Below are 22,660 nucleotides of genomic sequence, written 5' to 3' on the forward strand. Positions count from 1 at the left end.
AAGGAGCTGCTTGCAAGATTTGTAAAAGAAAAAAAAAAAAGACATTTCTTATGTTCCTGACTCCTCTGGAAAGCAGGCTAGGAAAATCCTAGTGATACTAATAATGGAGGCAGAGTTTTCAGGGTGGCTTGTTTAGAATGATGTTCTCACCTAGCATAAGTGCAGCTTTCTTTACAGCTGCTGGTTCTCTACACTCAAATGCGTATGGATTAGATCGATGAAGAAGTCCCCAGCTTCTCTTCTAATTTTAATGCATGCCCAACACTATCTCACAGAAACATTATCTCACAGTACTTATCACATCTGTTGCTGTACACATGCCATTCTTCCCCTATACCCTTCCCTCCCAGCCCCCACCCCCACCCCCATTGATACAACTGAAATCATCAATGGCTAAAGTGCTGTTTGAACATGGAATAAGGAAGGATCCAGTGTGGAAGAAGTCTGTTGGGCCCTACAGAACTTGCTAAAAGAAACTGTCACACCCAAGGAAAGTTGGCTGTGCAATTCTGGATGACAGCTCCTAGATTTCCACGTGTTCTCACTCACTGGCTCATCATAGAACTCCAGGAAATCTAGGGTCCAGTTTCTAATCAGGAAAATGGGAATAATTACATTTATCTTTTTCTACATGCATTGGGCTTCTTTAGGGTTGATGAGATAATAGTTCTGAAATGCTCTAAGTTCTCTGCAGTGACGGTAGGATGCAAATGCACAATTTTATTAAACTGATAATTCAGACCCTCTTTTGGGTTCTTCAAATCCAGATATCAGAAACAGTGATGAATGAATTTGCACCCCTTTGGGAATAAATTATATACCCTCATTCATAAATAACATCCCAAATACAAGGAGTGAGGATGTGTTGGGAAATAGACATCTCAACCTCGAATGCATCAAATTACAAGCTACTTATATAAAAAGATCATATTATTCATCTCTGTATCCATCCAGATTTCACCATATTGATTTGCATTATGTAAGTATTCTACTAATATTTCTTGAATTGAACTGAAAAATGAGATCATACAATTTTAGAACTGAAAGTAGCTAGAGACCATGTAAGTCCAGTTAACTCATTTGGCAGGTGATAAAACCAATGCCCAGATAAATTAATAACTTATCCAAGTGCAATATTAGCAATGTTACAAGTCTTTGGAGGAGTTGTTAAAGATCTGCCACTGAAAATATATCCCTCAATCAATTAAAACAAAATAGATGTTCTTTTGTCAAATAAGAAGCACTCGTCAGATCAAATAAATCCAAAGTATTCTAATCTAACCAGGGAGGCTGAAGTCTAAAGTAACAAGTAAATTTCATTAAATGGCTATAGACCATAAGTGTGCTAAAAATGCCAACTTACTAAAGTTGCCTATTTTATTTATTTTTAAAAAGTTTTTAAAGTTTATTTATTTTGAGAGAGAGACAGTGAGAGTGAGCAGGGGAGGGGCAGAGAGAGAAGGAGAGAGAATCCCAAGTAGGCTCTGTGCTCTCAGCATGGAGACTGATGAGGGACTTGAACTCACAAACCATGAGATCATGACCTGAGTCAAAACCAAGAGCTGCAAGCCTAACCGACTGAGCCACCCAGGCACCCCTAAAGTTGCCTTTTTAAAACACTGTGCCTATCCCCCAATCCATTGGTGTACTTCTCAGGTAAAATCGAGGTCATACATATAAAAAGTAATGTTAAATCTTTGAAATTATATGGGATTCATGGTGGTGCAATTTAAAGATGAGATTACTTTTATCTATTATTTCAGTCGACTATTAAGCCATGTAGTAGACCTGCAAACCAAATTTAAATTCTAGGTTTTGGGAAATAAAATAGGACAAGAGACTTTATCCTTTGTTAAATAAAAAAAATAAGCAGGCCTTATAGTGAGAAAGGCAATTTCCCTTTGGTGGAAGTTGCTTATACAGTATTTGCAGAAACAAGTTGGTTTGACTCTTGGCTGAGTCAAGAATTGTCCGGTTAAATTAGTACCATAACAACAAAAGTCAGTCAAACTATCCTTCTGACTGATTTGACTTCTTTTTTTTTTTTTTTTTTTTTTGAAGAGTATTAATTTTTTTCTTTTATCTTAAATCAATCAAAACATTTAAATTATTAATTAGAATGTAAGCAACTTGTAGTCAGAGTTATTTCAAGAACCTCCTAAAAGCTGTAGCAGGGTGACTGGCATACAACAGACCCTGAATAAATATAAAAAATTTCAATTGTTGTAGGATAGTAATCGAGGAAATCTCCAATGAGCGACTTTTCATTTTTCAGAAGCTCCTAGCACACTGGAAATCCCTGGTCACAGAGAACAGAACTTGGAGCAAAAGGAGCAAAGGAGTGCTGCGGGAGTAGTGCTTCCAGGGCTTGGAGGGCCTGTTGGACACTACTGTTTGTGTATCACCAAAACTGGATTCTGGAAACACAACTGGGCTTTCACAGGTCAAGTTCAAATTATTACCTTGGTATTTCAGCCTCCACTTCTTGTTCTACCTTGCTTAGGCATCCCAGGTCCCAATCCATCCCAACAAGTATTCTGGGGTAGAGCCAGACTATGTTAGTTTTTCCCTTTATCCTGGTATTGTCAAGGGAGTCCTAAATTTTACATTTTCTCTTCTATTATCTCCATAATTTGTGAAGTCATGTCTGGACTTCTGGGTTGAAATATTATGCGTTCATTTACTGTGATTCAATAATCATCTACTGTGTGTGAGACACTAGGAAAATAAAAAGAAATAAGGCTTACTTCTTGCCTTCAAATAATTAAGGAATTCACAATGCGGTGACTACTTCTCATATACAGCATATGTGTTCCTGCTCTCAGCTTTTGTTCTCTTGTCGGAGGGTCCTATCGTTATTCTTTTATTGATCTCATTGTTTTAGTTACTCGTAGTCCAGCTTATGTTCTACCTCCACATACATCATTTTCTAGTTTTTGTGGTACACATTAACTTCCCTTTGGTTCCGGTGAACACGAATAAGAGTTGACACGAATGCCCCCCCAATACCCATTCCCCCAATTCCTCCTAGCTACAGACCCCTATTTTGTTCAGAATGGTAATGTGCTCAGTCCTGGATGATGACTTGTGATATTTCCAAGCCAATTATGACAAATCTGTTTCCTGATTTCCTTGCCTCCCTAGCAACCAACGGCGGCTTTGGGACCCAGTTCTAGTCAGTAAGTTCCATATGGCAAATCTGCTGAGAAAGCTTTTTCTCTTCTGATAAAGGGAGAGGTAAAAGGTGATCCTTCGGCATCTCCCTTCCTCCCTCTTTTTTTTTCTCCTTTTCTAAGTTTTTATTTAAATTCTAGTTAGTAAACATATAGTGTAATGTTAGTTTCAGGTGTATGATATACTGACCCAACACTTCCAGACAACACCTGATGCTCCCTTCTTCCCTCTTTCAACATAGACATGATGCTTGGAGCTGTAGCAGCTATTTTGTGATCCTAAAGCAACAGACACAAACAAAAGGCAAAGAGAACCCCAGAGATGTTGGCCCTGGCTTTATCACACACCAGCAATTCCCTACCTCTGGACTTCCTGTTCTGTGAAAAACACAAACCCTTATTGTTTAAGCCACTCAAGTCAGGATTTCTGCTACTGTACACTTTCTAATCAAGAAAAAACTTTCATAATTTGAATTATCCAAACTATTCTTCCTAACGAGATGGCAAACACTGGTTACATTCTTGGCATTTAATAAATACTCATTTGCTTCCTATCTTGACTATGTATACTAGACATTCAATATACGTAATGAAATTCTCATTCTGAAAGCAGGAAAGGGGAAAATTGTACTAAGACATGAAAAGAGAATTAAACAAGGTCAAAAAAGAAAAAAAAAAATGAGTCTAAAATAAGAAGTTCTATGAGAAGAATTTGTTACAACCCAGTTCAGTTACAACCTATAATGAAAGAATCTTTCTAAAGTTTTCCAAAATTAGTAGAAATATTTTTAAGTAAGAAATAAGATATTAGAATAAGCCCCAAAGGGATGAATATTTTAAAGAAGAGATCATATAAACAAGATTTCTATTAAATACAAAGAAGACAATGCAATGCAGTTCCGGCTGTATTAAAACTAAGTGAGGAACCAGCATTGTTAAATATCACTTTTAAGGAGACACTTTCTTTGTCCCTTAGGTAGCAGGACTGACTCATCCAAATGCTGAAGTTCTTAGCATGCTAATTAGTTTCCAAAATCTTTCACCTGAGGTTTAACCCATGCTTGAGGAAACTATTATATATAGCATTTGCTTTTGGAGAAAAACTACAGAAGCTGGGACAGAAGCTATTTTCAAGGCTTCCAAATATTACAGGTAATGGGGAACTGTTGAGAGAAAGAAGTAGCTTTGGGTCGTTTTAGGTTAGTGACCTTTAATATAAGGTGTGATTTAATCAGAAGCCAGAGTAATCATAGCAGGAGGTGGGGAAAAGGACTCAGAGCTGCCTGGAGTTAGTGATGACTTTGGTGGCCACTTTCAGCTTGAACTCAAACTGCAGGATTCTGTCAGAGGCTCCACAAACAAAGGGCTACATTATGGAACACATCTTGTATTCCTTTGTGAAGGATTCCACAACAAAGTTTCATTAGTTCCCCTCCCCACCACATTTTTCCCACTTCCAGGCTGCAACCTGTCCAGAAGGGAAACTTTCTCCCTCAAATAAAAAGTTAAGTTGAAAAAAAAAAAACACCTGACTTTTTTTTGTTGTTGTTAGGAACTGAATGAAATTGATTTGAACTTTATACTGACTGGGAAAACACTTTTTTGTTTTGAATATGTAAAAAAAATTTTTAATGTTTATTTTTATTCTTTTGAGAGAGAAAAAGAGAGAGCATGAGCAGGAGAGGGGCAGACAGAGGGAGACACAGAATCCCAAGCAGGCTCCAGGCTCTGAGGTGTCATCTCATGAACCATGAGATCATGACCTAGCCAAAGTTGGATGCTTAATCGACTGAGCCACCTAGGTACCCCACTGGGAAAATACTTCTTAAACTAGGTGGAGAAAATTAATCTCATCTGAAGAACTTCCAACTAATTCAGCAACAGTTAGCAACAACTGTCAAACTCTCTGTCTAGATTTATCATTTTCTGGTAGTGTTACTCTGTTGGCTATACCGCTCTTAGAGGGTCACCATGCAATATAGCATTTAAAAAAATTTTAACGTTTATTCATTTTTGAGAGACAGAGAGACAGAGCATGAGCGGGGGAAGGGCAGAGAGAGAGGGAGACAGAATGTGAAGCAGGCTCCAGGCTCTGAGCTGTTATCACAGAGCCCAATGCAGGGCTCAAACTCACGAACCATGAGACCTGAGCCGAAGTCAGACAGTTAACCGACTGAGCCACCCAGGCACCCCCTCAATACAGCATTTTATAGGCAAAAATGCAAGACTGAACATTGATGATGCATAGCAATATATTTTCATAAATAGTATCTTTTTTCAAAATAAAATTTATTTTTGTGCTTGATATGAGGATGTTCTAAGATTAAACACAATCCTATGCTATCATATTTAGCTTTGGTGTATAAAAATCTATTTTTTAGCCCTATGGTTTTTTTTATTAATTACTAACTTAAGACCCTTCCGTTACACGATATTATTTTGATCGGCTGTAAAAATAATTTAACTGCTGAACAGATTTTTCCCTTTTAACATTTTAAATGTTGGCTTAATGTTTGTCACTTAGATCCCTATAAAAGTGACTGAAGTTTACAGAGTAATACTGCATAGAACATGTCTTTTGGTCTGAGTCTGGGTTGTGCATAGGCAAAGCTTAGATGGGAGCCCCCAACTACCAAGTGGTATTAAAAACGTTAGGCTTTGAATTTCAACAGGTGACCTTCTTCCTTCTGACTAGGTCTTAAATGGATGTAACATTCCATCACCTCTTGGGCAGAGCGGGAGACTGAACCAACTTCATGGTAGCTGGAAATCAAGGCAAGTTACATGTGGGATACCTGGCTGTTCATTCGGCTGGTCTTTTTTCATTCAAAATGCATCACTTTTAGACTCAGGATTATGTCTTGTATATTGGGTAACCATATCTTCCCATCTAATTCCAACTGTCCAAGCACAATTATTAACAGTGGTCACTTATACTCTCAAAAGTGGCCCAGTTTGGATGATAAATTATAGGGCTATCCTACATATGAGCTTTAAAAAAGTTATTTATAACACCATTTGCAGTGATAATCATTCTCTTTAGAGCAAATTAAAATAATCACTATTGGTCAACTTCTGTAAAGAGAGGAATAAACTAAAAGCTTATTACTTTAATCCCAATGATTCAACCGTAGAGATTTTGCCATCTCAAAGTTTATTTTAAGATGAGAGTAATTTTGGAATATCATATTTCTATGAATTATTTAGGATTCCTAATTTTAGGCAGTATTGGTTTTTTTGTTAGCCCTATTTCAAACAAGAAGGCTCATTTCCCCTTAAAATTTGTTATAATGAAAAAAGCACAAGATCTGAAATGAAATACTTTGCATCTTGCATTTGAATCCTAATTCAACTATTTGCTTCAATTGGAAAATTCAAATAATCTCTGAGAACATCATTATTATTAACCCCTCTTAAACTGCCTTTAAGGACATTTTAGAAGCCATAAGTGAAAGAGCAATGTATATTGTAAAAAGGTAACATAATTTCAACATAGTTATTATTTATTTTTATAATAAAGACAGCTTATCCCTTTGCAACTTCTAGGACATTTGTATGCTGAAGAAAAACTGCTCCAACAGTAGCTAAGATTGAGCCACATGTGTGGGGGCTCTTCTCTGACACAGTTTCATCACATTTTGGGTGACACCTGTGCATGGACATCAATGGCCCACAAAGATCAAAGGAGGAAAGACTAAGGACCTTACGCACTAAAGCCAGAGAATGAAAGGCTGAACTTTAAAGTACATAACTCTGGTCAAAAGTTTTATTAGTGGTTTCATGAGTTTATGATATAGATAATCTTTCCTCAAAAGAAAAGGGGAACATGGCAATAAGAGGGGCTGGAGTAGAAAGGTTAGTTCATGGAACAGGAGATTTTCTTTTTACTGGTCACATTTTTCAGACATTCCTGGATCCTATAGATACACTCCTCTTTCTTCCTGTTCTGCTCTTTTTTCTCTGAAATTCTTTTTTTTTTTAATTTTTAATTTTTTTTTTTATTTTAGAGATTGAGAAAGAGAGATTATGAGCAGGGGAGAGGGGAAGAGAGAGAGAGAGAGAGAGAGAGAGAGAGAGAGAGAGAGAGAGAGAATTTGGGCTCAGCATGACGAGGTCTCATTACCCTGGGATCATGACTTGAGCCGAAATCAGTAGCTGGATGCTCAACGGACTGAGCCACTGAGGCTCCCCTCTTCTCTGAAATTCTAAATTCTCTGGCCCAGAAAAAACATCTGGGTGTTCAGACTTAATTCTTTTAAACCACCTGACATCAAAAATTATGTGAGAAGTGTTTTTAGTTTTTCATCTATATGAATGTAATCAAATTTATTTTATTTTATTTTATTTTATTTTATTTTATTTTATTTTATTTTATTTTATTTTATTTTATTTTATTTTAAAATGTTTATCTATTTTGAGAGAGACACAGCCAGCCTAGCAGGGAAGGGGTAGAGAATCCCAATCAGTCAGCCCAGAGTCTGCCAGGCTTGATCTCATGAACCGTTGAGATCTGAGTGGAAACCAAGAGCCCGAGGCTTACCTCTTTGAGCCACACACACAACCCTCAAATGCTTTTATTTAAAAAAAAAAAAAAAAAAAAAAAATCTCTGACCGGGGCACCTAGGTGGCTCAGTTGGTTGTGTCAACTCTTGATTTCAGCACAGGTCATGATTTCACGGTTCCTGCATAGGGAGCCCCAGCTTGGGCTCTGCGCTGACAGCATGGAGTCTGCTTGGGATTCTCTCCACCTCTCTCTATGCCCCCACCAAACCTCCCTCAAAATAAATAAATAAATAACAAAAACATGACTCTCTGATTTCCCCCCACCTTGCCATTGTTTCAAAGACATTTCTTTAGGGACACCTGGGTGGCTTAGTCGGTTAAACATCTGACTTTGGCTCAGGTCATGATCTCCAGTTCCTGAGCTGGAGCCCCACTTCAGGCTCAGTACTGATGGAACTGTCATCAGTACTTCGATTCTGTGCCTCCCTGTCTCTCTGCCCCTCCCCCACTCTTGCCCCTCCCCCACTCTTTGCCCCTCCCCCCCTCTCAAAAATATTAAAATATTTAAAAAAGACATTTCTTTAGAACTTTTAGTAATTGTAAGAAGAGTTCTTATAAATTATCCTTCATCCCAATAATTAGACATCCCAATAATTACGCTAAAAGGAGAGCTAATCCTGTAATATATGGCATTTTTGTCTGTTTAGATTGACTTCTCTGAGATTAGGGCTCTTGTATCTAATTTAAGGCCTCAAGAGATCTTTCGGTTTGTACAAGGTTCTGTCAGTTAACCCTGTAACCAATGGTCCTCAATTTTAAATATACTCTGGTTGCAAAGATGGGAGGACCCAAAGAGGAGTGAATGGCAAGAGACTTCAGAGAGCAACAGAATGCCAAAACTACTTGATATCCCTGGGCTGAAAAAGAGCTTTAGATATCTTCCCCCACCCCGTGGAGAGAAAATCTCTCTCACACATTCCATCTATTAGAAGTTCATTTGTGTTTAACAAGCCCCTCTTTTAAAATGCAAATCTGCCTCGTGAACCTGTAAACCTCCTTCACACCTTATTGTTAATTACGTTGATGTTCTAGGATATGATCAACACTTAACTGATATTGGCAATCCAGGAATGAACAAATAGCTCAGAGTGGAAAAAGGGAATTTTTGGTGGAGAGGGACTGGAGGCAGTAGTGTAAGGATTTCATTTGTGAGCAACAGGGCACACCAATTATTTTGTAGTTTTCATCTAGGAGAGTGGCAGAAGCTGGAGTACCATAAAAGGCGCATTTTTCTTTTCTTTTTTTAATTTTTTTAATGTTTATTTATTTTTGAAAGAGACAGAGACACACATAGCGCGACTGGGGTGGGGGTGGGGTAGAGAGAGAGGGAGACACAGAATCCAAGCAGGTTCCAGGCTCTGAGCTGTCAGCACAGAGCCCAATATGGGGCTCAAACTCACAAAGGGTGAGATCAAAGGGGCGCCTGGGTGGCTCACTCAGTTAAGCGTCCAACTTCAGCTCAGGTCATGATCTCACGGTTTGTGAGTTCGAGCCCTGGGTAGGGCTCTGTGCTGACAGCTCAGAGCCTGGAGCCTGTTTCGGATTCTGTGTCTCCCTCTCTCTCTGACCCTCCCCCGTTTATGCTCTGTCTCTGTCTCATAAATAAATAAACATTAAAAAAAGTAAAAAAAAGTAAAAAACAAACAAACAAAAAAAAACAACAAAAAACAACAACAACAACAACAAAGGGTGAGATCATGACCTGAGCTGAAGTTGGACGCTTAACTGACTGAGCTACTCAGGTGCCCCCAAAGAAGCCTTTTTCTTGATTGCCATTGTCTGACTGAGATCAGAACAGGTCTGGAAATCTGCCAACTTAAGTTTAAATATTCAAACTTTAAACTTCAAACTTTAAGTATTTAGCCATAGCAACTTAATTGAGTTTAGTGTTTCCTGGAAACCTTTCTAGCTAATTCTCACTATCTCTAAAACTTGGCAACCTTGGATTCTAAGACTGTTCTGGTTCAACCTACCAGCTCTGAAGCTCAACTGATAAGTGAATTCTAAAAATAAGTGAATGTGGGCCAGTCCTTTTTCATTGTGTCACTAGTCATTCACTTCTTTGGAGATTATGGTATGTAATCTAGAACACTGTGAGCAACTTTAGAAAATGTAAGATATATTATTTCTATATCTGTTTTAGTAAGTGCTACTTGATCTGGTATCAAAAGGTTGCAAAATTTGAATCTGACTTCAATTGACTTAAGTTACAAGTTTTAGCTAAACAAAAATTCAAGGAAAAATATTTTATGACATCTTATAATATCATCTGTCATCTCTCCATTTATATGAAAAATAAACATGCTAAAATCTTCACTATTAAGAAAAGGGGTCATCTTTCCCGCCCAAATCGCTATTTTTAGTTTTCATGTGGTTGGATACATTTATAAACTATTACATAAAAACATATGGTTGGAACATGCTTATTCCTTCATGAGTTCCTCTTTTGAGGCTGCAGAATTTTCTTAGTTGTTCCATGTGCTTTTTTGTTGTGCTGATGACTTCTTGTTCTAAATAATTTTCTTCCTTTTCTATTGTTAATGGAATGAATTTCAATAAGGAAAAAAAAGAAACCCTCTAATGAAAATCCCTTTCTTCATAGACATGGGCTGGGAAGTATTATAGGACACAGGGGGACAACAAATATGTTGCACATTGTTCAATTGATCCCTCTGTGGTTTATTCACCTGAATGCGTTTTGAAAAGCAGTGAAGCAACAGTGGGAAAGGGATTGTTTGTGTGGCTAATTTCAGTTATTTATAAAGTACTAGACAGGTTTGTCTTATTATTAAACATAAATACACAGTTTTATGTTTCCTCAAATCAGTGAACCCCCATTTTAACGTATCTCACCCATGTAGAGTGCAAAGTCCCAGAGGTATTAAAATTGCACCAAGCCTGAACTTGGAGTTTTATTACATGATTCTCAGTTGACCTTTAAGTGTGACAGTCAACTATTGAATTGGTATAGTTGAATTACAGTTCTTTCAAATGGAACAGTATTGTTGAACAATTGAGAATCCTTCCAACTATTTAATTTGATTTTGTACTTTATATTTTGTCTTTACCTTCCCTTATAACACTCTTCCTCCATTCCCTACATACTTTGACTCCCATACCTCTCAATTCTGCTTGACAGTGAGACTCTACGGTTTTGGCACATGCTGGGTTCTCTATAAATACTTGTTGAATGCAGGAAAAACCCCATGGATAAATATTGTGAAACAAGCAATAGGAAAACTTTTAATTAGGCAAATTAACAAATCTATAGTTTTGGGGGACATCCATGATAATAACAAAATGATTAAAAATTCCAAGGATATTTAGAAGGATGTAACCTAGAAGGTTAAAAATGAGAAATTCTAGAATTGGAAAAGAAGAAAAATAATACAGCTCAATACAATTGAAAGCACATGCAGAAGAAAGCTAGTATATTGTTTATTAAAACATTAAATGGAAAGACTGAAATTAGAATGCTAGTTGGTATTATTATATCAAAGCAGAAAGTTCTTTCTTATTGTTCCAACTCTGGAGAGAACAAATTCTCCAATGCCACCAAGAACAGAATAGGGAGAAATGTTTGGAATTTAAGAGTTGCAGAAGATAAAAAAGCTAGATGTTCAAGGTAAGTCAGCTTGGTTTGTGTGGTAACCAGCTTCCAAGATGACCTCCCCCCCCCATGACCCCTGTCTCCTGGTATTCACTCCTTTGTATAGTCCTCCCTACACATTGTAGAAGGGTGGTCTGTGTGACCAATACAATGTGGTGAGAGTGACTCACGATGCTAGGTCAGAAAAGTCATTACTGCTTCTTCTTAGTCTTTTTGATCTTGGCTTCTGGAGAAGCCAACCCCTATATCATGAAGACACTCAAGCAGCCCTACAGAAAGGCAAGGAAGTAAGACCTTGCTTACTTGTGGCAAGGTCACTTACTTCATGTGGCAAGGAAGTAAGACCAACAGGCAACACTGACTTATGAGCCATGTAAGTGAGCCAACTTGGAAGTGGATCCTCCAGTGCCAGTCAAGCCTTCAGATGACTGCAACCCCTGCTGACATCTTGACCTCAACATCATGAAAGAATTGAAACCAGACCACTTCTCTAAGCTGTTCTTGAATTCTTGAGCATGAGAGATCCCTGAAAGATAATACATGCTTATTGCTTGAAGTCTCTAGATTTTGAGATTTTTTTTTTGTAGCAATAGATAACTAATACAGTGATTATGGCTTCCCCCCATCCCTACGCCTGAGGTGCACAGAATTGGATTAATCATAATCCTTGGTGCATGAGGCATACTCATTATTGGTCCATACTTGGCCTACTTTAATTCATATAGTTAGCTATTTTTTTAATAAGTTAATAAACACCAACCAACTAAGTCCATAAAGGAAGAGCTAGGAATTTTATAATAACCTACATCTATCCATATAGTTTACCCCATCTTATCTTCTTGTCTCTCACACCTAAGATAACCATTATCCTGATTCTCATGTTTATTATTTATCTGAGTTCCTTTTCATATAGTTTATCATGTCTATAGGTATGCTTAAATTTATGTTTGTGTATATTCACGTATGCATATATATTATGTATCTAATATGTACATATTTTGGTTGCTTTTAACTTTATAAAATGTTATTATGCTGTATATAATGTTTTGAGATTTAATTATTTTCACTTAATATTGTTAAGGTTTATCCATGTTGTTGCGTGTCACTGCAGCTCATTCATTTCGTGTCTAATTATTGATGTTGCCAAGGTAGTAAGACAGAAAAATAAGACTAATAGACTTTACATCACAGAAATATGCAGTTGTAAGTGAGTAGGATAAAACATATCTAGGATAGAATTTCAATAAATTCACTAGCTCTAGACATTAAAAAAAGCAGAAAATTAATTTAGAAGTTAAAAAATTATCTCCTGGGGCACCTGGGTGGCTCAGTCGGTTAAGCGTCTGAGATCTCAGGTCATGATCTCATGGTTTGTGGGGTTCAAGCCCTGCATCAGGCTCTGAGTTGACAGTGCGGAGCCTGCTTAAAATTCTCTTTCTCTCCCTTGTTTTCTGCCCTCCCCCATCTCAAAATAAATAAATAAATAAGCTTTAAATATCTTAAACAATTCTTTCCTTATGGGTAATAGCATATTTTAGTAATGTATACATATTCATTTTAAATATAATACAGTTTATTATACACACACACAAATGATGTACTCTACAGATGTTTGTTAAGCTCAAAGATCTATGAAAATACAGTAAGAGTTGCCTATATAAAAATAAAATGCTAATGTTTTGAAGGACTCATTGCAAGAGACTACATTGGTGAGTGAACACCAAAGATTATCTTTCTTTTGTTTAAGAATTCATTGGGGAACCTGGATGGCTTAGTCGGTTAAGTGTCTGACTTCAGCTCAGGTCATGATCTCATAGTGGTGAGTGAAAGGCCACAAGAGGGGTGCGGCTCAGATCCTGGAAACTGCTTCAAATTCTGTGTCTCCCTTTCTCTGCCCCTCTCCCACTCTCACCCTGTCTCTCTCTCAAAAATAAATAAATAGTAAAGAAAGAATTCATATATTTTTATGTAAATAATATTTGTGTACAGAAATTTTCTTTACTACCAACTGTTCTTGCACACATACACAATTTCAAAGAATTCCTAAACATGATTACTTAATGTCTACCTCAAATCTTTATGCATACAATTTGAAGTATTACTGACAAATCGAATTAATTATATATCCAAACAGAAGGGTCTTTCAGTCTTACCTCTTAGCTTCTTTCCAATCAAAGTGCATATTCCACTGTCTTGACAGCACTATCCAGATACTAGCCTCATTTGTTAATTACAGACATGTTTCAACTATATTTGTGTCAGCCAACTATTTTCTGATATCTTTCTCACTGACATCAGTTTACAATGGATAGTATTGTTGAATGTAAAAGTTACTTTATTTTAAAATTATTATTAATACTCTTGCATCCCTCCCCTCCCCCAACCCCCACCCCCTACCTCCCACCAGTGCCTTATGAATGGATGTTGATTCATGGAGATTTAATATGTTTCCTTAAGCTAAATCGACTTCTAGTACAAGTAGATTTTTGTTATGGAGTAGCCAAATTAACTCTATCCATTAAATCAAGATCTATTTAGCCATTTGGCTTTACCAAAGAGACACAAACACTTTTCTCTGACTTGATACAATTACAAAGAATGTGTGTGAAAACTATCTATAAAGCAAGAAATATTTCATTCTCGATTCTTCACTAAACAAATGGTGAAGGTTTAAGGAACAGAAGGAAAAGAAATATTGATGGAATAGAGCCCTCAACTATGGCATAAAGTCCAAAGCATGGAGCAAGTAAAAAAAAAAAAAAAAAAAAAAAGTAGAGGATTAGTAGAAGTACTGAAGGTGATGAGAAGTACTGATACAGGAGAGTCACCTTTTTTTTTTCTGTAGTCATTTCCCTAAGGCCCTTTACTAAAAAAATTTAAAAAGAATACATTTTTCTTAAATTTCTCAGTTAAAAAAAACCCAAACCTCTACACAAGAAAGAAGGACTATTTGAAAAGCAGCTCAATGGGAGGATGATAGGAGGTATGGGCCAAAAAGGAGGCTACCTGAGCCAGCCCTTGCCATGATGCCCTCTCTCAGTAGCCTTGTGGTAGATGGAAGAAATTTGAAAAAATTTCATATGGGAATGAAAATAAGTAGAAGCCCTGGTTTAAAAAGAGTTAAAGAAGTATCTTTTTCTCCCTCATACTAGAGTTTGTATTTGGTGAAGGAAGAGTCTACTTCCTTGTGATGAAAACTTCTTCCTAATGAACACTCCACTAGGAATGTTTGCAAATAGGCAAGACACAAGGCAATAGGCAATGGCAATGGGAAAGACAGACCAGGTTTAAGATTTGCTTTGGAGGTTGAACTGATAGAATGTGGTAAAGCTATAGAGTACACTAAGGCAAAAAATAGAATAATCTCTTTCTTCCAGTCTACTGTACAAGGGAGAGTTTGTTGACTTAATGCTGTAAATGTAAAAAAAAAAAAGTTTCATTCATCCTCCTGTAATAATGCCAGTCTAATTTGCTATTAAATTTCCATTTAAATGCTCTATTTTATTTAGTTTTAAGGGATTAGATCCCCTTAAATTTACCCAGGAAGTTCCTATGGAAGTCAGTTGCTGAGAGTATTCTTAGAGGAATCTCCAAAATGTTGCAAGATAAATAACCTCAGTATAAGAGGAAGATTAAGTAGAGTGGAAGGCTTAAGAGTTACCTTTGGAAAGGAAAAGAAAGGATTTAGAATTCTGGGCTAGAGTTGCTAGTTAATCACTGATTGAAAAGAACCTAGTCAAGGTAGTTTTACACGACTTCCCAGGAAGGGAGGACTTCTACATTTTTCCTCATGGGAACAAAGCTAAGAGTTTTATCATGGAGAGAAATCCAGAGAGGAATGTTCATCATTCTCTCCCCTCCAAACACACACACACACACACACACACACACACACACACACACACACACACCCTTCCTTTTCTTCTTCCTTTCAACTCCACAGCTCTTCCTTTGGTGACTTGAAGATAAAAGACCTAACAATAATAAGCCATAGAAAGCGCCTGGGAAGTCTCAAAAGCCTAAAGGGAGGTTTAACTTCTGGAAAAGGCTTTTGGCAATTTACTTAGGTTGAGTGAAAAAAGCAATGTGATAGGCAAAGCATGGGTTTAGGATCAGACAGCCAAGACTTTGAAGCTTAACTCTACTACTTATTATCAGTGTCACCTTGAGCAGGTTAGCCAACCTGTTTAAACTTCAGTTTAGTCACCTCTAAAATGATGATTGCCTATGGAATCTGTGTTCCCAAGCCCATGCAGGTACTCAGTAAGCACTTCTCTAGTGTCTCTCTAAACTGAATTTGGAGTCAGGAGCTAGTAAACAAGACATTTATGTGAAAGAAAGGAAAGATACTTAATCCTGAGAGCACTCACACTAACAATCATTTGTTGACATCTCTTCATTTGCTAATTGATACAATGTTTAGAAGTGGAAGAAAAAAGATTAATCTCTAACTTCTATCATCTGAAAAAAACTAAAGGTCAGAACCAAGAAACAGAAGACAATACTAGATTATCTCTAAGGTTAATCTTCCAGAGATTTTTCACAAACATATAGTATTCAGTGTTCTCACATTATAGACCATATTCTCTACTTATACTTTGATATAGTTGTCTATCAGAAGAATAAAAAGAAGTACTTTAAGCGTAAATTTTAATTAAATTTCGTGCTATGTTTCAATTGGTTGTTTTACCTGCACTATTGGATTTGTTATGACATTCCTTCCATTATTGTCCTAGCACCCCAGTTAATAAGAAATTTACCAAGGAACCTATTAATTAACATAATTAATATTTGTTACTTATTATGTACCAGATATTGTACTAATCACATTATTATTAGTATTTTAATATCATTAAGAACTATAAACATATTATGTATAATAATAATAGGAACTACCTATTGAATGCTTATTGTATACCACATTTTGCTAAGGATTTTATATATATTTTCAGTTAATATTTTCAAAGATCTAATGAGCTAAGTAGCAGTAGATAAATGAAGAGACATGTTCATCTTTTCTTGTTATAGGAAAACTCACCATATCCAGTCTTTTAAGCACTGATAGAACAGAATGGTAATGCCTTAAATTTAGAAAGTGTCATTCATAAAAGTGTACTGTTGACTACTTTACTGACTTGTGCTACATGCAATAATAATCTTACATTACACAGGACTGAAAGGCTGCTCCCTAAAAGATAGCATTTGATAAGTTGTACACAAGAATCCATTAGAATAACAGCTTAATAGAGGAACAAAATTCCATTTGAAATATAGAAAGAAGTTAGAAAAACCAAACACTTTAGCTTAACTGCAATTTGTCCCAATCTATTTCAGAGTTCATAAATATAATAGGCAAAGATCATTGACACTGTCAGGGGATTATCATGAAGTTTCAACCCAAAGGCAACAAGCTCAAGCAATGCAGATGTAGAAAGCAGCGCCTCCTAAAATAAGAATAAAGCAAATATCATGACTTATTCCAGCTCCTACTCTTTTGACTAACTAGCAGGCTCAGAAATTAAATACGTAAAGATTTAAAAATACTACAACTTTAAGCAGTTGACCAATATGTTACTAAATAAAATAATCATTATTACATTTGAAGTGTCTCATAGTTTAAAAATTTAACTTATACTCATCTATCTCCTATATCCCCAAATAATAATAAGAACTTAATTATCCCATAATTTAATCTGGCAGAGGAATCAAAGAAAATATGATATTCTTTCATTGCTACTTTACTTCAGGGTAAGGAAAACAATATAAATTTTATGGAAAACTTGGTGTGTGTGTGTATGTGTGAGTGTGTGCATGTGTGTGTGTGTGTGCATGTGTGTGTGTGTGTGTGTGTGCATGTGTGTGTGTGTTCACCACAATGCTTTTGCAAGTAACCCTCTTGCTGACTGAACACAAAATGTTACCATTCAATCACAAGAGTCTGCAGGAAGTTAGCAACATCCAAGTGGAATTTATAAAATAAAGAAGATAAACAGACTCCAGAATTTCCAGTTCTTGACAAGTGGATTATACAGAAAAAGACTATTAAAAGTGAAGGGTTAAAAAAGTGAAAGGGTTAGTAGAAAATCTTCTGAGTTCATTTAATAAGAGAATGTGCAATTCCATGAGATTCTTTTCTAAAGAAACCACTAACAATGCTGTAGATATACAAAATCTGTAAGAGTGCACAATGTACTCAAACCCCTGCTTTGTGACTCATGGGTTTAGTTCATCAGGATGGACTTCCTCTTTTAGAGGGTCATATAGGTGAATAAGCTGACAAAGTCTACAGAGACAGAAATTCCAGATGTGTCACGGGGATAAAATGTATTTGATCTCAGGTTCTATATACACATAAAAAAACTAATTTTAATCCAAACCTTAATGAAGGTACTGTGGGTGGTCTTTTGCCTCTAGAATGTCCCTTTCTTTTCTGCCTCTAGAGAATAACTCAAATTTATTTAACTTTAAATTAACACTAGGTAAAACATAAATAAATAAAAGTAAATTTATACTAGGTAGATTTTATATTTCTCAAATCCTTTATAAAAAGATAAGCTAAATGAGATAACTTCTAACGTCCAGTTGAAGATTTTCTTTTGAAAGTAGTAATAACAACAACAATATTAATATGACAATGATGAATAACTGAATACACACCATGTATCAGGCACTTAGCTGAGAGTTGTACATGCATTAATAAATTAATAAATCAATCAATGCTTTTGAGAACCTACTCCAGACTAGGCACCATACAAAATGTGTCACACACACACATACAGAAGATAGAAGTAATTTTAATTATATAACACAGAAAATATAATGGATAAGACTATCATGGGAGATTTTTGGTAACACTGAATAGATCTTTTCATATTTCTCTGTTTGAATCTCTCCAAATATCCCTAACGTCTGCTTTTAAAAAGAAAAAGAACTATAATAATTTTGAAAAAAAATTATTCACAAAGAAAACTGCCACTCATATATAAGCACTGATGGTTAACTTCTTAAGATAGACAATATTCTCTACTATTCCTAAAAATCATTGACAAATAGCCATAAAAACCTAAATAATAACTGAAAATATTCTTCACAGATCAATAGGCCAGGAAAAATTATTGTAATATGCATTGGCCTCCACCTACATTTTTCAATGTCATGTACTTCTAACCATCAAAACTCTCTTCTGTGATTTTTTTCATATTCCTAGATTAAGGAATAGCAACATTTATTTACAGAAATATTCTGAGAGTGTGCCTACAACTACATATTTCTATGAAACCAAGAAAACAAGAAGAAAGCATGATAGCTACCTGATGTCTTTTTAGTTTTTCTTCTTTTTCTTACTACCATTACTGTTATTAAGCCTATTGCCTATTTCTAATAAGCTGCATCTTTCATTAGACCCAAAATACAGATCTCTTTATTTAGGACTTGGACATAAATATCAGTTGCTCAGTTGTTATTTTCATGATCATTTTAAGTTATTTCAACCATAACTGCTTTAATTCCCTGAATATCCTAAAGCTAAGTACGGATATATTCCCACCACATTCCTCTGGGCTAACATAGTAAAGCAGTTGTAGTAAAGTTTCATTAAAATATATGAGAGAAAGTGGTACATGATTAACACTTAAAAATTAAACAATAATAGAAGATAGTCATAGGACATAAGATACAGTCAGGTTTCAGAACTTCTGATGTGTCATTTTAAAACATCATTTATCATTTTGATAGAGCTGAGGTCAAGTTTCTAAAAATGCAACTTGTTAAAAGCAGGAATAAATGAATGAGGGATGAGTCAGCTCATTTGATGGAAAGGGTAAAAAAAATAGTTCAAAAGCATACCACATGACTTGGTAAATATGCAGTGTATCAAAATGTAGTTGCCATCTGGCGTTGATAGACTGGACTAGAATATGTGTTAAAAAAAACACAAGAAAGGAAATAACTCAGCCAGGTTAATGTGCTCTTGTCTACATTTCATAATTCAGGTACTAAGTGCTTTAATAAATATTCACTACAAAAGAAAGACTGCATTACAACCCAGAATTGGACAATGTTTGTTAAAGACATTCACAGATTTGTTGGGGGTGGTTGGAGAAGAATAAAATCAGATAAGACCTGATGAAACCTATATAAGCTGAAAACAAAAAAGTGTTTTAGGTAAAGTAGAATTCTCAATTATAACGATACCGCCTGGATACCAGCTTCACAGATAAACACAGGGAAGTGGTAAGCCTACATTCAGAAAAAAAAACAAACCCTGAAATCTTGTTTATTGTCAGCTTTGAATATTCAATTATTCTTTTCTTTGACTATGACTATTTTAAAGTATAGAGTAAACCAAGGAATAAACAAAGCTAATGGTTGGATTGGAGAAAGAAGGAAAAATTTGAAAACCCTGATATTCTTTGAAGTGTTTAAGCTAGAGTTTGCTATTAACTTTGCAATATGTAATCAAACAAAAAGTAAATGTGAAGGATTTTATTCCTCTTACTCAAGAAATGAATGAAGCACATTTACAAAACAATATCATTTGCAAAAGAAAAAAAAAACAAACAAACCCTGAACATGAGCAGTGAAAACTTGCCTGTCTAAAGCCAAGTCTAGGGGGTTGTTACTAAGATACCTCTCTCCTTAACCCTGAATAGTCCCTGAGTTTCCACATCTTGACAATTTATGTTCTACCCACATCTCTTAAAATCATGGCAGTAGGCAGAAAATAAAAGTTTTCATATAGCTTTACAGGTCAATTAGAACAGAGTCCAGGGAAACTGTTAGCAAAATAGGTGAAATATTTCAGGAGAGAGTTGATTAAGGTCAAGCATTGATTTTTTTTTAAATGAGGTAAAATTTATATGAAGCAAGATTCACAGATTTTAAAGTGCACAATACAGAATTTTGATAAAAATATATGCCTGTATAATCACCACCCTAACAGACATATAGAAAGTTCCTTTGTGCCCACTTCGTGTCAATTCCCATCTCTATAAACAATCAATATCCTGATTTTTATCACCACAGATTAGTTTTGCCTTCAAATAAATAAAATCATACAATGTTGTAGTTTTTTGGGGTCCTGACTTCTTTTGCACAACACATTTCTGAAATTCATCCACATTGTTGTCTGTATTATAGTCTATTTTGTTTTATTTTGCTTGCTTATTAGTATTCTATTCTATGAATACAGCACAATTTGTATATCCATTTTCTACATGTGGGTGTTTCCATTTTTAGACAATTATGAATAAACTTACTATAAACATTCTTGTGCAAGTCTTTTTGAGGGCACAGTTTTCATTTATTTTTGTTAAATACCCAGGAATGCAATTGCCAAATCCTATGGTAGGTATATGTGTTAAACTTTATAAGTTTGTTGACCCAATTTTCCAAATTGGAACATTCCCCACTAGCAGATGTAATAAGAATGCCAAGTATTCTACATCCTTGCCAACACTTTAATGTGTCAGCCTTTTTTATTTGAGTCATCCTAGTAAGCATGAACCATAATCTTGCTGTGGTTTTGATGTGACTTTTCCTGAAGATTAATGATACTGAGTACCTTTTAAAGAGTTTATTGGCCATTCTTAGATCTTCCATTGTGAAGTGCCAATTTAGGTCATTTGCCCATTTTTAAATTTTGTCTATCTGTTATTGATGTTTAGGCATTGCTTACATATTCTAGACATGAGTCTGTTGATATATTTTGCAAATATTTTCACCCAGTTTGCTGCTTGCTTTTCATTTTCTTAAGTGGTTTTTTTTTTTTTTTTGATAACCAGAAATTTTTAATTTGGATAAGATCTGACATTATTTTTTTCTTTTATGTTTAGGGCTTTCTGTGTCCTCTAAACAATTTTTATCTACCCCAGTGTCATGAGATTTTTGTCCCCTATGTATCACTCTAGAAGGATTACAATCTTAGTTCTTGCAGGTTTAATACATATCAAATTAATTTTAGTGTGTAGTGTGAGACAGAGGTCACAGTTTAATTTTTTCCCATATATTTATCCAGTTGTTTAAGCACCAATTTTTGAAAAGATTTTCCTTCTCCCAATTACATTATGTTGTCACCTTTGTTGATATCAATTGACTACATATTTAGAGTTGATACCTGGACTCTCTATTCTGTTACAATGACCTATTTGTGTGTGTGTGTGTGTGTGTGTGTGTGTGTGTGTGTGTGTTTTCCCCTGGGGGTAGGTAGGTTGATATAATCTGTCTTTATTATTACGTATTTATAGAAAGCCTTGAAATTACATAGTGTGAGTGCCTTAACTTTGTTCTTGGGTTTCTAGGTAATTTGCAATTCCACGTGAATTTTAAAATCAACTTGACAGTTTTTCCAAAAGTTAGAAAAAAAAACCGTTGAGATATCTTGACCTCAGATTGTATGAACTCTATAGATCAACTTAGAGAGAAATGACACTTTAACAACCTGAGTGCTCAACCACGAACAGTGGTTGTTTTTCTAGGGCCTTTTTAGTTTTGAGAGTAGAAGCCTTATATTCCTTTGTGAAACTTATTCCTAAGTAATTTATATATTTTTGCTTTAAAAATCCATATTCAGATTATTTGCCACTACATAAAAACATAATTAATTTTTGTATAATAATCCTGTGACCTTGCTAAATGCACTAACTCCAGTAGTTGTAAGATTTCTAATGTGAACAATCATGGTATATGTGAGTAAAGACAGTTTTATTTCCTTTCTTATCCTTATACCTTTATTTTTCTTGCTTTATTACTCTGGCTAGGGTCTTCAGTACAATGTGGAACAGAAATAATAAAAATTGATAACCTTGCCTTTTACCAGATCTTAAATGGAAAGCATTCATTCAGTCTTACATCATTAAGTATGATATTAATTGTAGGTTTTCACAGAAGCTCTTCATCAGATTGAGGAAGTTCCTATATTTTCTAGTTTTCTGACAGTTTTTATTATTAATGCCTATTAAATCATTTCAAATGCTCTTTCAAAAAATATATTTTTCTTTCTATTCTAGTAATATGGTAAATTTACATTTGTTTTCAAATGTTGAACTAAACTTGAATTCCTGAGATAAACTCCAGTTGGTTATGAGTTATTACGCATTTTGCATATTGCTTCATTTACTTGCTAATGTTTTTAAAAGATTATTGTGCCCAGATCAATGAGGAATACTGGCATGTAATTTTCTAATAATATCTTTTTCAGGTTTTGCTAATAGGATTATCCTGGCCTCATAAAAAAATTCAGGAAGTGTATTCTCCCACTATATTTCCTGAAAGAATTTGTGTTGGGATTAATATTATTTCATCCTTTAATTTTTTA

General features: G+C 35.3%; 1 protein-coding gene across 37 annotated transcripts in view; it reads right to left on the reverse strand.

The window, feature by feature from the left end:
• The window catches only part of ZBTB20 (zinc finger and BTB domain containing 20), a 775,662-nt gene that overhangs the window by 301,914 nt on the left and 451,088 nt on the right, over positions 1 to 22,660 (reverse strand). The gene's annotated exons all lie outside the window — the stretch shown is intronic.

Source organism: Panthera pardus, unplaced genomic scaffold (assembly GCF_024362965.1).
Source record: "Panthera pardus isolate Hobbes unplaced genomic scaffold, ASM2436296v1 HiC_scaffold_16, whole genome shotgun sequence".
Classification (NCBI taxonomy): Eukaryota; Metazoa; Chordata; class Mammalia; order Carnivora; family Felidae; genus Panthera; species Panthera pardus.